The sequence below is a fragment of the Capra hircus genome, chromosome 5 (genome assembly GCF_001704415.2).
Source record: "Capra hircus breed San Clemente chromosome 5, ASM170441v1, whole genome shotgun sequence".
NCBI lineage: Eukaryota > Metazoa > Chordata > Mammalia > Artiodactyla > Bovidae > Capra > Capra hircus.
In genome coordinates, this window is record NC_030812.1 from 82,423,412 (window position 1) to 82,440,937 (window position 17,526).

At 40.7% G+C, this 17,526-nt stretch overlaps 1 long non-coding RNA gene across 1 annotated transcript; it reads left to right on the plus strand.

Annotated features, from left to right (window-relative positions):
* On the plus strand, positions 2,123 to 15,446 carry LOC102171494. The gene is made up of 6 exons (XR_310031.3): positions 2,123 to 2,354; positions 3,778 to 3,874; positions 5,145 to 5,239; positions 7,588 to 7,709; positions 8,737 to 8,814; positions 15,375 to 15,446. It is a non-coding gene; the product is annotated as an uncharacterized LOC102171494 (long non-coding RNA).

Here is a 17,526-nt window from a genome sequence, read left to right on the forward strand (position 1 = left end):
CCGATACCTGCAAATGGGAAACAACTTGGGAACGATTTGGAGGCTGATTGAATTTTATTGTCGCAATAACATTATAGATACGGTATTTAAGCATTAATAGATTTCCCCTAACAATAGAATTAATATCATTTCCATCTTAGTCCAAATGATTACAAGTTATGGTTAAAAGAAATTGTTCACTAAACTGAAATACCTGCTTTGAAATTAAAAATTAGACTGAGCATTTCCCCATCCCGAGGCAACCTGTAGAAGAATTACCTATCAAAGATTCTATCTCAGCTGTCAGATGGCTACTGAGCCTGCGTGGAAGTGAGTGGGATCCTGACTTCAACGCATGATGGAATTTACAGTACATAGGGCTTGAAGGTCCCCAATGCTTCTATTCCTCATTGGCTTTGCCAGGTGTGATAACCTCTGTCCCTTAGGCAATGAGCTTCTTCATGGGGAGAGCCAGTCAGCATGTGTCAGTGTGTGCTCAGCATCTAGCACAATGCCTGGCAAACAGTAAGCACTCAATAAATGGCTGATGAAATCCAAACTCTCCTCTCCATTTCCACAATCATTGTCCTAGTTCCAGGTATTATCATCTCACACCTGGATTATTGCAAGAACCTGCTCAGTGGCCTTTTTCCAGTCTTTATTTCCCATGCATTGACCACGCTGCCAGTTCAGTTAACTCTTTCAATATCAACAGCACACTAAAGAATAGTTAGAGACAACCCATTACATGAAGAAGTCATGAAAACTTCAATTTCCCTTCTAGTTTCACTTCCCTTGACTCTGCCCCTTCTCCTATTGCCCCCAACCAGACGATGGGCGTCAATTGCCCTAGTTGCACTGAACTACCACAAGCTCCTTAATATGCTTTGTACTCTCAAATGTTTGTCTTTGGGTGAAATAACCTTATTTGGAAGTCTCCTACCTATGCGTCAAAACTCAGCCCAAATTACATCTCCTCTGTCAAAACTTCCAGAACTGTCTGAATCAAAAGGGAACCTCACCCATTCCTTTGCTTTGTGTTCTCTTAGCCCTTTCTTTAAATCTCCACTTGGTTTTTTAAACTCTTGCATGCGTGTGCAAGAAATGATGTCCTTATTTCTCTCGTTAAGTCTAATTTCAAGCCGCCTCCCCAAGGGCTGGTGGGAAGAAATCTCAGTCACTGTGGGCCGTCCTACTTCCACCCTCCTTAGGATTTCACAAGGACTTGGGACTCCAGGATAAAAAAGAAAGGTTCTCTTCATACTCGTACTGTCTGAGATGCTTGTCAGTGTCTAAGACTGCCACTGTCTAGGTACAGTCTTTGCTGAGGCTGGGGATCCAGACCTTAGGAGCACTGAGTCCCCATTCCCACTTGGGCCTTTGCCACATCAAAAGAACTGTAGACCTGTGACGGCAATGCCTTATTGCTTCTGCCTCTACTCCTAAGGTAATCTCCAACTTTGGAGAGGGTTATAGGAGCCAGGCAGTTAACTTAAATGAGTGATGTTGGCTGAGAATAAGACCATAGAGAATAACAGGGGTCACAGTGAACTGGAGGTTGTACCCCCGTAAGAGAGGCAGACATTACTCCAGCTAATTGTAGCCAGGTGAAAAGGTTGCCCAGAACTTCCAGGTCACTGGACTTTTCCAGGAGAATCTGAAGTCTAGATCTTAATGTGAAATCTACACCCAGAATGTTGGCGACTATTTTTAAAAACCTCAAAACACTATTCCTTATAAATGAAGCATGTCTGTCAAAAGTATTAGCCTGGGGAAGTCACTCTGAGACCTCTGCTTTAAAGGAGGGTGGGAGTGGGATGGAAGGAAGGCATGATGAAAGGTTTTCTTCAAGCATTTAACCCCAAACTTCCCTGATACAAGTAGCCCTGAAGTTATTCTTGAAAATGGGTGAAGGGAAAAATGCAATGAGAACAGACATTGATAATGTCTCAGTAAATTACCCTCTCACCCTGGGATTGTTCACATTGTGTTGTAATTAACTGGGTGTGTCTTCCACACCCTGGCACCAAACATTGCTCCTGCTCAGATTGGCGCCATCTCCAGCCTCTCTTGGCCCTCGATGCTGTGACTGTTGACTTGTCCTTAGCTCCTTCTCATATTTCCTTAATGACCCTCTGTCTCGGACCTTTGTCCCACTTACCTCAAGTCCTCTGTGAATCTTCCCAGTCTCGGGAAACTCCTACTTCAAATCATAAGGCATCATCTCCCTAGCTCTCACCCTTCCTACCTACCTCCTCCCACACCCTCGTTTTCCTTCCTGCCACTACAGAGGAAAAAGTCACCCTTCTGTTCAGAGCCAGCCCTTCGATCTGTGTCACTGATGACTGTTAAACCACCACTCTCCTTTCCACAAGGTGAGTCCAGATTTCTGTTAAAGGAGTTCTGTTATTCATTCATCATTGTATTCCTGGAGTCTAGTACACTGTCAGGGACAGGCAAGATGCCTAATAAACATTTATCAAATAAATGTATATCAGAAGTGTGAAAGTGTTAGTCTCGGTCGAGTCCGCCTCTTTACAACCCCATGGACCACAGCCCGCCAGGCTCCTCTGTCCATGGAATTCTCCAGGCAAGAATAACGGAGAGTAGAACGCGCCCCCCTCCCCCCACTTTCTTTTTAAAATCTGGGGGCTATAGCCCAGTTCCTAAAAAATTGTCTAGATATGAAAGACAACTGTTGACACTTGATGCTTCGTGGGTATTGATGTAGAGACAGTAGTTTCCCCTGACTCTTGAGTGTGGGCTAAATTTGGAGGAGATAATCCAGGCGCGAATGTGGCTGGCAGGCTAGGGAGTTCCTCCTGGGTCAGGGCGGTGCCGTCCAGCGGTGAGTCTGCTGTATTAATACCTCCTATTTGTCTTCTCTGATTACTGCTGGTGAGGCTGGCTTCTGGCACTTGCTGAGGAGAGCAATGGGGAAGCCTCCATGTCCAAGGTGTCACATTGCTCTCTGTCCCCTTGGGTTCCACCTAAGGACACCACTGCTGAGTTACCAGATTGTCCCCTGGAGAAAGACTATAAAAGCATTAAGCTTGCTTTCTTCTTGTATGTTTTGAGACATTTTTCTATTCTCTTTTCCTCCAACTTTTAAACTTTTAAAAAATATATTTTGATGGTATTTTAAAGTCTGTATAAATTAATTATATTTCTCTTTAATCCTCTCATATTCTATTTTATAACTTCCTTATTCCCCTGTTCACCTTCAACCTTTTTTAATTTTGACTTTCATCTGTTTAAAATTATTTCATAACTAACTTTCATTCTTATTTTAATTTGAATAGTTAGTTTAACCTTCTGGTATCCTTACAAATTTTACTTTCTTGTTTTTATCTTTATTCAGCTTATTTTATAGTCCATGTTGTACTTCTGTTTTGTAAGTTTTTATAATTCTCCTGGTGTAAGATTTCACCTTGTTATTCCTTGAAGAGTTTCTTATTTCTCAGTTTTCAGCTTTTAATTTGTTTTAAGTCTTCCAGAATCTTTTAGGATCACATTTTAATCTGTATTTTCTCTTCCCTTCCTTTTTGGCTCTGTAATTTTCTACATTTTCTCTTATTTATTATCTGTCAATCAGTCTAGTTCAAATAATTATTTGTAAGAAGCACATTGAAATTAAGAAAATATCTGTCCCCCACTGCCAGCCATCACTGTAAGTACATTTTCTTTTTTTACATTCATGTTTTTTTGACACAGCTTTCTGTGCAATCTTGATTTTCATATTGTGTATTTTTTAATCTGTGGTTTCTAATGTTTTAATTGATTTCTTTTGGTTGCAAGGAACAGACTCACTCCAGTTCCCTCAAGTGATGGCATTTTGTTTTAAGAATGAATGTGCAAAAGAGGAGACAGGAGTCTCAGCCACTCTGCAGGCCAGGTATCATGCCTATTCTATGGATCGTCTTCAGCAAAAGCTGAAACTGTTACGCATTTGGGCACCAGAAAAAAAAATTTAGAAGCAAATGTCATATCAAAGTGAGAATCTTCATTCTGTTCTTTGTTAATACCCATAACCTAAATCTGAATTTCAAAGAAGAGAATCTTATCAATATCCAGGAATAAGAATCAAGCTACCCAAAAGGGGAAAATGAGGAAAAGTGCAGGTAGCTCCAGATTCCTCCACAGCAATATTCACTGCAGAGGACAGAGGAGTAGCGTTGTTACCCAGAAGTGTGGTCCATGAACCAGCAGCCTTGGCATCTGGGGGAAGCTTATTAGAGATGCAGGATTTCAGTTGCCATTTCATATCTGTTGAATCAGAATCTGTGCTTGACCAGATCTTCGGGTGACTCCTAGGCTGCTGCTTTGAACTTTGCTTGCAATTTTCTTTGGTCCTTTGTTTTTCTTTTTCCTAAGAAAGCCTATTTATGTAATTTTTTTGAAATTGGAAGTATTTGTTTGCAAATTAGAACCACTTGAGGAATTTCTTAAAAACCTCTGTTGCATGGATCATATGCTCAGAGAATTTGATTGAATTGGTCCGAGAGGATGACCAGAGGATGACAGTTTTTCAGAAGCTGCCAAGGTCACTGGAGAAGGAAATGGCAACCCACTCCAATACTCTTGCCTGGAAAATCCCATGGATGGAGGAGCCTGGTGGGCTGCAGTCCATGGGGTCGCACAGAGTCGGAAATGACTGAGTGACTTCACTTTCACTTTTCACTTTCATGCATTGGAGAAGGAAATGGCAACCCACTCCAGTGTTCTTGCCTGGAGAATCCCAGGGACGGTGGAGCCTGGTGGCCTGCCGTCTATGGGGTCGCACAGAGTCGGACACAACTGACGTGACAGCAGCAGCAGCCAAGGTCATTACAAAACGCAACTCAGACAAATCACTGAATCAAGGGAAACCAAATCCATGAACCCTTTTTTCAGCAAAAAAAATTACTGAAAGATTGACACTTAGAGAACAGAGAAATGAATCAAAAGAAAGAGTTCAGAAATGAAGATGCTGCAGTGAAATAATTATTGAGGTAAATAAAAAATACATTACCCCTAAATAACTCGAAATTTCAGTTAAGTAACATCTAACTGACACTCTAGAAGGTAGACATGCTACTGTGTACCCTCTAAATTTCTACTTGTGTTTGGGGCCCCCTCTGTCCCCAGATCCATTACTTTTTGTGTTTTCTATCATTTGTCCTCAGGGGTTCACACAAGTGATGGCTGCTCCTGGTCCCTCCTTTTGTCACGTCACCCCTGGCAAGCTCTTCTTCAGCTGAGAGACTTGGCAATGAGAATGGTGACTTACCTTATCAGTCTGCTCTGGGTTTCTAAAAGAGTGCCAGAAGTATGGACTAGAAGACTAGGGAAAGCCTTGTGATACTAGATTAGAGTTAGAAGGATCAGTGTGAACTCATGATGGTATTTATATAAACTGCACAGCTCCTGCCTGAGGCCCTGCCTTGCAGATTCCAGTGCTTCAGCTGCCCAAGGCCCCATCTCCTCCTCCTCAGCTCAGAGGGACCGCTGCTCTCGGCTTGGATTCCAGATCGCTACACTGCAAGCAGGCGAATTTCCCCAGGCAGACAGCCGGGAGTCATAAGGCTCCCCTCTTAGGTTTCCCTGCCTCCAGGGATTGATTCTCTGCCTGCTCTACCCTGTGTTGTTGCTTCTCCAATGTCTGAAAACACTTGCCTTAGACATTTTGTCTAATTTTATAGTTAAGGTGAGAAGGTTAGTACCAGATCCTCCATCACAGACAAAAGCAGAAATGCTGAACTATATAGTATTTGATGATAGTATTGTATTTATGTAAAATTTCCAGGAATTGATCACTGTAGTGTGGCTATGAAAGAACTCCTTATTCTTGGAATATACATGTGGAAGTATTTGGGACAAAGCTGTCTACAACTTACTCTGAAATGGTTTAGTCAAAACAATAACAATACAAATAGTATTAATATGTAGATGTGTAAAGGGAGTGAGAGAGACTGATAAAGCATGTTTCTTGGGGAGAAACTAGATGAAGCACATATGGGAAATCATCACGCTGTTTTTGTTAACTTTTCTGGAAGTTTGAAGTGTTTTCAAAATAAATAGTAAACAAAACATCCCACTTGAGTGTAGACTGGGATTACATCCAAAGTTAGTATGGAAAGAAAAAGTAGTAATTTATAGTGAAGAACCCTGGAAAGTACCACCTTCACTTGGAGATCAAGGTCGACATCACCACTTATAAGTCATGTGGACATCAAGTACCCACTGACACTATGTGATGAGCAGATTTTCTTAACTCGAAATTCACAACCCAAATTAAGAACTAAAGGGGATCCTTAAATACATGTTCCCTTATATACATTTTCAAATAGATAAATATTAGCCATTTCATTTATGTCTACCTAACTTAAATAGCATCTGTCTCTAGAGAAATAAGGATGATATATCTGTATTTATCAACTCCATTCTAGTTCTAGTCTTGGGAAATTCATGACAGTGAGAAATTAGGTGCTCTGGCCACTGTCCTCCTATCCAGCCCGACTCATCGAATGGTGATTGGATCTCCTTCACTGTGTGGCCTCTGTGTTACCTGCAGATGAAGGCCTACCTTCCTACAGCTGACCTGGCTTGAACCCAGATTGTCCAGTTTCAAAGGACTGGATGTCAAGCTGTTGAGTTGGTTTGTCATGTCAGTAAACTCTCCACCTGCCTGTGGGGACTAGGACTCCTTTCCTGGACAGTTGGCTGTGGTAAGGGCCGAAATGCGCTGGCTCTCCTCACAGGATTAAGCATCAGCCTGCAAGACATCTGGAAGTTTAATACCCAGCTCCCCTCCCCACATTTGTGGTTTTAGTCATTTTTCTTTCTGGTTGTTGGGAATAGATGTTTTGGCAGAGGTAAAGGTGAACTGCCCATCTTTATTATTTTTTCAATTTTATTGGAAAACAGTTGATTTATAGTAAAGCGTCTGTCTGCAATGCAGGAAACCCAGGTTCAATCCCTGGGTCAGGAAGATCTCCTGGAGAAGGAAATGGCAACCCACTCCAGTATTCTTGCCTGGGAAATCCCATGGACAGAAGAGCCTGGCGGGCTACAGTCCATGGGTTGGAAAGAGCTGGACACAACTGAGCAACCGACACATGTGCACGCATGCACACACACACACACACACACACACATACACTTGGGCTTCTCTGGTGGCTCAGTGGTAAAGAATCTGACTGCAGTGCCATAGACACGGGTTCAGTCTCTGGGTTGGGAAGATCCCCTGGAGGAAGGCATGGCAAACCGCTCCAGTATTCTTGCCTGGAGAATCCCGTGGAAAGGGGAGCCTGGTGGGCTACAGTCCATAGGATCGTGAAGAGTCAGACACAATTGAAGTGACTTAGCACGCAGGCGTAGTTAATTTACAATATGTGTTAGTTTTAGGTATACAACAAAATGATTCAGTTATACATAAATTCATTATTTTTCAGATTCTTTTCCCATATAGGTCATTACAGAATGTTGAGCGTAGTTCTCTGTGTTTTACAGTAGGTCTTTGTTGGTTATTTATTTTATATATAGTAGTGAGTAATTCTTAATCCTGGGAACTATTTTTTTTTTTTTGATGGTGTCACGTGGCTTGTGGGATCTTACTTCCTCAATCAGAGATTGAACCCTTCCCTTGGCAATGAAAGTGTGGAATCCTAACCAATGGACTGCCAAGAAACTCCTGAATTGCTCATCTTTACATCTGTCAAGCTCCAAAGCACTGCTATCAAGAATTCAAGGTTATATTTCAGGAAACTTTTTCCTTCAGTTTGGATCTAGGTTCACAATAAACTGTAAATGTTTTGTCTTGCCATTGATGGGTTCTGCCCAAAAAACACGTAGTGGGTTTGAAGTGCTTGTCACCCCTTTCCTGTCACAGTGGGAGAATGTGTGCTCTCTGGCTCACACAGACAACAAAGTAATTGAGCCAGAATAGGACAAAAACAATGTCTCCTAAATTCTATTTTGGAATTTTCCTCAAATGTCCTCACTTAGAATACTTTCAATGGACTTACTTTTCTTGTTGCTGCTCATGAAGTTATACTGATTGTATTGACCAGGTAGGCTATTGGGTTTTGGTTAATTATTAATCTGGATAGCCCCAGTACCTAACACCATGCCTGGCATTAAGTAAATATTTTAAAAATTAGTTAATTAGTTAATCCATTCACCCATAAAATGAATGGACCTTCTAAAATCTCTTTTAATATCTCTAATAGTGGAAAATAGGTAAAATTTGGCAGTATTGATAATTTATTATGTAGTTGAGAAAAGCATTGCATTACTTTTTACTTCATGGGCTGAAAATATTTTTGAGAAAGTTTTATCTTGTGAGAATAGTATATTCTACATTTATTATAAATTGATAATTGGTAAATTAACTAGGGTTTCCTAGGTGACTCAGTGGTAAAGAATCTGCCTGACAATGCAGGAGCCACAGGAGACATGAGTTTGATCCCTGGGTCGGGAAGATCCCCTGAAGGAGGACATGGTAACCCACACCAGTATGCTTGCCTGGAAAACCCCATGGACAGAGGAGCCTGGTGGGCTGCAGTCCATGGGGTTGTAAAAGAGACAGACACACCTGAGCACCCATGTTACTTGAGATAACATGAAATAAACTTTACAACTGAGCCTAAAGAGATAAACTGGTGAAACACTTGATATGTTTCATAGCTGAAAAACGAAGTTTTCCTGGGGAGGGAGGGGAAATATGGTGAAACGGGTATGAGGTTACTGATCTCCATAACTCTCTTTTACATTTAGATGCTAAGGTCCTTGTGATTGCAGACATCGCTGAGCTCACAAAACCTCTTGGTGATGCCTGGCAGTGTTATGAGACAGGTACCACAGAGGCTCAAGCTTGGGGGCTTCAGCTGTAACCAAGATTGTTATTTCTATTTCCTTTCTCATGCTCAGCAATCCCCTATAGATTTAACTACTCTTCCCTGTCAGATTTTCTGAAATCCACAATAAGCAGTAGGTTATTAGATCACTGTAGTGGAATGAGCTTGAAAATTTAGAGAGCTTTTGTCCTCAAGGGTGATGGAAGATTCTCATTTTGTGATCTCTTTCTGAGTCTTAGCATCTTAGAGAGTTCAGTTCAGTTCAGTTCAGTTGCTCAGTAGTGTCCAACTCTTTGTGACCCCGTGGACTGCAGCATACCAAGCCTCCCTGTCCATCACCAACTCCCAGACTTTACTCAAACTCATGTCCATTGAGTCAGTGATGCCATCCAGCCATCTCATCCTTTGTCGTCCCCGTCTCCTCCCACCTTCAATCTTTCCCAGCATCAGGTGGCCAAAGGATTGGAGTTTCAGCTTCAACATCAGTCCTTCCAAAGAATATTCAGGACTGATTTCTTTAGGATGGACTGGTTGGATCTCCTTGCTGTCCAAGGGACTCTCAAGAGTCTTCTCCAACACCACAGTTTAAAAGCATCAATTCTTTGGCACTCAGCTGTCTTTATAGTCCAACTCTCCTATCCACACATGACTACTGGAAAAACCATAGCCTTGACTAGATGGACCTTTGTTGGCAAAGTAATGTCTTTGCTTTTGAATATGCTGTCTAGGTTGGTCATAACTTTCCAAGGAGTAAGCATCTTTTAATATTATTGCTGCAGTCACCATCTGCAGTGATTTTGGAGCCCCCCAAAATAAAGTCAGCCACTATTTCCACTGTTTTCCCATCTATTTACCATGAAGTGATGGGACCAGATGCTGTGATCTTAGTTTTCTGAATGTTGAGCTTTAAGCCAACTTTTTCACTCTCCTCTTTCACTTTCATCAAGAGGCTCTTTAGTTCTTCTTCACTTTCTGCCATAAGAGTGGTGTCATCTGCATATCTGAGGTTATTGATATTTCTCCTGGTAATCTTGATTCCAGCTTGTGCTTCATCCAGCCCAGCATTTCTCATGATGTACTCTGCATAGAAGTTAAATAAGCAGGGTGACAATATATAGCCTTGATGTATTCCTTTTCCTATTTGGAACCAGTCTGTTGTTCCATGTCCAGTTCTAACTGTTACTTCCTGAGCTACATACAGGTTTCTCAAGAGGCAGGTCAGGTGGTCTGGTATTCCCCTCTCTTTCAGAATTTTCCACAGTTTATTGTGAGCCACACAGTCAAAGGCTTTGGCATAGACAGACAGTACTTGTTAACTAAAGCCAGAAGGATTTCCACGTGGAGTGGAATACTCCTGACCTATTACTTTAAGGATATTGCTTAAATCTCAAGGTGTGCTCTGCAATACTCATCTTCAATGGACAAGACATTCCCAGATTATACAAATCCTATATATCACTGTAATATATCTAGACTACAAATGCAGTAACCAGGATACAGGTTATCATCGGGTAATTCTATCTGTGTAAAAGTGTTGTCTGGACAGGCAAAGCAAAGGCAAAAATAGGCGAAGGTCTTGGCCTCAGCACTCTCTCACCTTAAGCTGGGCTCTCAGCATAGCTCACCCTGTTCCATTTGAGCATTCCAATTGTAAATTCTGCTGAGGTTCAAAACGCCTGGGGTGCAGATCCTGGCTCCACTATCTAATTGCATAAACTTGGGAGAATCACTTACACATCCTTCTGTCCATTTCCTTACTGATGTAAAGAAACGGTGATGGTATAAGATCCTTGAGGGTTTGGAGCTTCATGAATGTTCAGATGCCAAACAAATGTTAGCTGTAGTTGGTTCTTAGGAGGCAGTCTAGCACAGAGGTCAAGAGCATGGACTCTGAAGTGAGACAGCCTAGTTTCAGTCTCACTTATCTGCTTTATGACCTTAGCTGTTACTTCTTTAAATCTATGTTTCCTTGCCTGTAAAAAGGATAATTTTAATGAGCTAAAAATAGCTAGAAGGGTTAAATGACATCATCTTAGACTTGCTGTATTTTCATTGCTTTCTGGAAAGCTGGGAAGGAAGGGAGACAGGTGTGGTCTCTGCTTGGGATGAGGGATCAGCCTGCCCCAGCTAGGTCGGCCGTTTCTGGGGCCACAGAGCAGCAGAGGCTCTGTAGCTCATTCCCACGCTTGCCCCTGTTGGGGGCAGTGAGGGGCAGGGGCCCTGCCCTTCCTGCTCCCCAGACAATGAGACCGACCTTCAGCCACTCCGTAGGTGGTAAAACTAGTTTTCTTTGTGTCTCACCATCTAATCAGTTCTCATGTGAGGGTTTTTCTGGGTCAGAGGACCATGAGCTCTTGGGTTCACTGTGGTCAGAGACAATAGCCACTGAACAGGAAGCTGCTTCACAAATGAGATACAAGATAACTCAGAATTTCTTCAAGAACTTCTGTCTGTTGCTGGGTAACAAACTCCTGTATCTAAAATCCACACAGACCTTCCATGTTTCTAACCAGCACAAAACTGAATATATGCTTAGTCAGAACATCCCAGGAGTCCCAGGCTGTCAACTACCCTTAATTGCATCCAGACAGATCTCATGTCTGGAACCCTGAACTGCTAAGGAAGTCACGTGAGTCTAGTCAGGTCAAGATGGTCTTTTCTCAGTCTGGATGGAGGAGAGTTTGGGGGAGAATGGATGCATGTTTATGTATGGTTAAGTCCCTTTGCTGTCCAGGTGAAACTATCACAATGTTGTTAATCTGCTCTTTTCTAATATAAAGTAAAAAGCTTAAAAAAATTAAAAAATAGAATGTGTAATGCCCTGAATCCCTGTAGGATAGTTAATGCTTTAAAAAAAAAAGAAAAAAAAAGATGGCCCTTCCTGAGTTAGGTGATTGTTCCCATGAACAGTCTTCGTATTTCTGGTGTGGAAAAGGGATATGACAGTGGCTATTTGCTGTGTGCCTCTTACTATATATACTGCTGGGTACTGTGCTAAGCACATAGCATGTACTGATTTATGAAATTTATGAGGTAGGTGCTAAGAGATAAGGAAACCCAGGCACTGAGAGATTAAGCAACTTGCTCTAGTCACACAGCCACCCTCGCCAGGCTTGTTTTGCCCTTTGCTAGTCCATACCTGATTTTAGCAACCAGTCAGAGGAAAGAAAAACAAATTTCTATAGTAACATTTAACATAGTAACATTTCTATAGTAACATTATTTGTCCCTAATAATTGCTGAAGACTACTTCTTTCTATCACTAAATTTACTATAAAGAATTTGATTCCAAATAGTCATATAAAAAAACTTCAAAAACTAGACTAATTTTACAGTCATGTAATTCTGACTCTAAGAAATTTGTATTTGTGTCAAAACTACTGTATCATTTTATTACTGAGTTGTTTTCTTAAAAATTGCTTTATTCCCCTAATGTGAAATCTTACTTTCATCTTATTTTTCTTGCATATCTACTCTGCTTTTGGTTTATTGTGACCTAACCTGCCTGATATGAATAGGATTCTAATTAAATGCTTCCAAAACATCTAGACGAGAATTTCATGTGGTCAATGGGGCTTCCCTGGTGGCTCAGATGGAAAGCGTCTGCCAGCAGTGCAGGAGACCTGGGTTCAGTCCCTGGGTCAGGAAGATCCTCTGGAGAAGGGGATGGCAAACCACTCCAGTATTCTTGCCTGGAGAATTCCATGGACAGAGGAGCCTAGCAGGCTACAGTCCACAGCATCGCAAAGAATCAGACACAACTGAGCAACTAATGCTTTCACTTTTTCCACAAATTAAATGCTTCCAAAATATCCAGATGAAAATTTCACCCAGTCAATTATTTTGTCATGTATAGTAAATAGCTTTATATTAAATCCATATTTTTTGTTTCATTTTTCCAGAATGAGATTTTCTTTATGGTAACAACGATTTTGTTGCTATTTAGACACTTATCTGTTTAACTGCAAAATGTCTTACACCTATAGGCACTTAATAGTACTTAATGAATTACATTAATTAATATGTACTTTTCACAATTCTGTATTTATACCCATATAGTATGAGAATGCTCAATTTATAACTGTTTAAAAAAACTATTAGTCAGAAGAAAAATTTGTTCATGGACTAGCTACTAACCATTTCTTATTACTTACTTATTTCTTATTACTTACTATTCCCTTCTGTGCAAACAACAAGAGTATGGTGGGGCAGGGGGGAGGGATGGTAAGGTAGCTACACACTTAGAACCTTGGATCTCAAACCTATAAGACTCAAAGCCCCCTTTATATAACAAATATTTTGGTATCTTCCCTTACCACCCTGAAACAAAATCCATAGAAAATATAATTTATAATACACAAAATCTAAAAATATGTATTATTTTCCTTATAATATAAAGAAGAAATAACTGGAAAAAATATATTAATATATATGAAATGCATAGATATAACTCTACTATAAAACACAATGTAGTCAGATGCTTACACTGATAATATGTGGAATTTAAGGATGCAGAAAAATCTTCAAGTTGATTCTCTTGTGTTTGACATCATGAATGACGACCGAGAGGCAGTAAGTCTCCTATATACTAACAGGTTCCACGCCAAGAACATATTCATAGGTCCAATTTGTTCATAAGTCCAACAAATATAGCCTAGGAAAATAGGTTTATAATATGTTCACATCTTTGAAAGTTTACAACTTGAAGGTTCATACATAGGGAACTCACTGTATTTAAATGTACGCACAGAATTACCATAAAGCAAAAGTTACTGACACAAACTGTTGCCAGTATGTTCTACTGATAACTCAGTACCACAGGCAGAGATGCTGCTGGTGACTTGATCTTCAGAGCTAGTTCACAGCTGGTAAAGTTTGAAAAAAATTAAGCACAAGTTTCCTTTGATGAACCTGGTAGTTATATTCTTGGAACGCTCAATTTTTATTAAAAAAACACTAGAAATGGTTCGTGCTTATACATGTAATAGACTTCATTTCCGGGATCAAAAGATTATTCACAAGTTTTCCACTGGTCAGTTTAAGTGTTAGTCACTTCAGTCATGTCCAGCTCTTTGCGATCCCATGGACCATAGCCCACCAAGTTCCTCTGTCCTTGGAATTCTCTGGGCAAGAGGACTGGAGTGGGTTGCCATTTCCTTCTCCAGGGATCTTCCCAACCCAGGGGTTGAAGTTGGGTCTCCTTGCAGGTAGAGTCTTTACCATCTGAGCCACCAGGGATGGCCTGGTAATTTAAGGCAGGGCATTAAAAGCTGTGAGGCACACATGAGGATACTTTTTCAGTGTTTGCGGTTCCCCTGTACATTGAACTAGGTTTACCATCCCTGCTTTTCACTGTGTAATGTGGCGGTAGTGCCTCTAATCACTGATGCCACCAGGAATACCCTGCAGATCTCCAAATGCCCCTCGTGGGTAGAACTGCCTTTGTTGAGAAGCACCTCCCTGAATGTTGGTGATAACCTGAGATATCTACATATATACATATACATATACTTTTTTTTTTTTTTTTACAAAATCTTTCAGAGTCCGGAATAACCAGCAATGATTCTTATTATATTGTTTCACTGAACTTTCAATCTAGTTTTTACAAAATTTTTATTTGGGAAATCTTATTGGAGTAATTGAATATGATATTGCTATGTTTGAGCCAACTCATCTGTAGGGCAATGCTATGCCCACTTTATGGTAACTGGATAGCTTTCCATAGCTGGACAAATAGTTTTGTAAATTATTTCCTTTAAAAATATGGACTTGTAGATTCTTGTTTCTGTTTAGGACACTCTGATTCTTCAGTGATTCAAGCCACATTGAGTGACTGAGTGTGGACTTTGTAATGGTTACTAATCCTTGGCAGTCTTGGCAGTACTCTCTGAAATCTGCACACCCTTCGTGAGTTACAAAATTATCACCTGACAGCTGCTAAGTGGCCTCAGTGAAATGATTTGTTCCCTTTGATCAAATGCATGAGAGATAAAAATGACCAATGGCTACCATGTTTTACAGAGAAACAGTTTAAATCCATCTTTCAGACTATATTACTTTGTCACTTTAGAAATGAGTCATAGAGTGTGAGCAAATAAAATATGTTTACTACTTATTTCTTTTCTGGCAAAGAAACACTTTAAGTCCTTGGGGTAAGAGGTCCATATACTTTCAAAAACGATACAGCAAGGCAAATTAAAATAAACAGCAAACTTCTTAGGTAGACTTTCTGCCGGTCTCTTCAAGGACTCCTCCTAATCCTGCCGCTTTGGGGCCCCAGAAGATTGATGAAGGGTAGTTGCTGCCCCCTAGTGTAGAACGTCTTGTTACTGCAGGCATCTCCAGTAGCCCACTGCCAGATGCGTGGGAAATAAACAAAGGTGCTGTGTTTAACTGATGCAGATAAATGAGAACTTTTAAAAGCGTATATCATTCTCTTAGAATGAGTAGCTATAACATTTATTTGTAATTGTTTGAAGAAAAAGTCCTATAAATGTTTTCCTGTCATTGCTTCAAATTTGATGTTCTTATCATCATTTTCTGCTTTTTCCATTTCAGGGCTGCACACCTAATGAAAGCCCACCGCTAAATGAAAATGTGGGATCATTTGTTTAAAAAACAGGACAAGAGTACCATTAAAAGTACTAAAATATATATTAAAATCTTTTTTCTTTTCTACTTCACCCTCTCCCTAAACTTGTTATGGTGGTTTTATTTGCTATTTTATGTAAATAATGTAAAAATTAAAAACAAAATTTTATTACTTGAAAGAATTTTGTCTTTCATTCTTATATTGTGCAATATATTATGCCCCTTATCTTGTGCCCCACATGAGCTCTGACAACATTTAAAGTGTTACAAGCCCTGGACAAGTTTTGCCTACTTCGCTCTGTGCAAATCCTTAAGAACAGAGTGCAAATATAAGAATAAATATAATTCTATTAAGCACAAATGTAACTCACAATGTGAAATTATTGAAACTACACAATTCGTATTTTGTAGCTCATACACACTTATGTATTTTGTTCTTCCCAGAACAATGGAAATGCTAAACAAAAGTACTTCAACTATTTTTTTTTTTAATTTCACTTCCTGCTTCACGAACATCCAACCAACATTCTCTACCTTTGGCTCACTGATGAGTAAGCAAGGATGGAAAGGAAAAGGGACTGTGAGTTGCCCAATGTTTCCCCCTTTTCTTCTATGTCAAAGCATACAGCATAAATGCTTGGATAGATAACAGGAAGGGGAAAGAATATGATAGGGTTTCTTAGTCATTTTGTGTTTCTTAAAACACCACGGTCTTCTATTTGCATTGAAAGCGAGTTATGGTTCCAAAGAAAAAAATGTTTCTCCGTGCTCCCACTGGCTCAGTCATCAGTGTGGACACTTAGGTTGCACTAGCCTTGCATGTGGCTGAACTCCTTGGCATTGTGGGCCCACTGGGTTTCTGTGCTCATGGGACATGGAGAATGCCGTTTGCAGATGAGGGGCGAAGGAACAATGGACACGCATGTCTTGTGTATCTCTTCTGCTCACGTGCTCACTCCACTCTCCCATTTGACTTCGCTTACAAATCACAAAGTCAAAAATAAAATTATCAAGAATTTCATGACAGTTACAGCAGAGCATTAATCCAAGCACAGGGAGGGCCCTCAGTTTCAGGGCCCTGTACAGACTGAAGGCCCATGGATCTGGCTTTCTGTCAATTTCATCAGTTCCGCAGATGTAGATTCCAAATCTATTTTGCATGTTCGTACTTCATCAGTCCTGAATGGGAATGTGTAATTCAGGGTCTTTGGGAGAATATGGAGGCACTTTTCTTCGTGTAAAATCACCAGTCAACAGTTACTTGCAGGCAGGGGCAGCTGAAGTGACGTTCTGTGACTGAAGCCTCACGCTTGGGTCCTACCAGGGGGAGGGAGGGTTTCATTCAGCGCCATCATTTTGAGGTGAGAATAAAGATCATTATTGTAGGAATTGTGAGGGCATGTTTACTACATCTAATGGGGCATATTCTAAAACAGCAGTTCCCAACCTTTAGACAGTAAACAGTCTGCCTGAAATGCAGGAGACCTGGGTCAGGAAGATCCCCTGGAGAAGGAAACGCAACCCACTCCAGTATTCTTGCCTGGAGAATCCCATGGACAGAGGAGCCTGGCAGGCTATAGTCTATGGGGTCGCAAAGAGTTGGACACGACTGCCTAACACACACACAACATTTTTACACCAGGGACTGGTTTCATGGAAGATAATTTTTCCTCGAAATGGGGGTGGGGGATGGTTTCAGGATGATTCAAGAGCATTGCATTTATTGTGCACTTTATTTGTATCACTATTACACCAGCTCCACTTCAGACCATCAGGCATTAGATCCTGGAGGCTGGGGAATCTCTGTTTAAAAGACTAGAAAGATATTTGCTGTAAAGAAACCAGAAAAGATTTTCTGACTCTTCAACATAATTATGTGACAAGAGGCAAACTTAAGTTAAAGTTTTCAAATTCGTAATATTTAAGAAGAGACTAGTAGTAGTGTTCCTTCAGCTTAAACTTTCAAGGTTTGACTAAATAGGCCTGGTATCCGGACCAAATTTTAGTTGAAAATTTATGCAGTTAATTTATCAAGGATTCAGTCACAGTGCACTTGTTCTGTGAGTCCCAGGCTTAGAGCCTGTGCTGAGAGTGAGGGAGTCTGGAGGGAGAAGGCAGA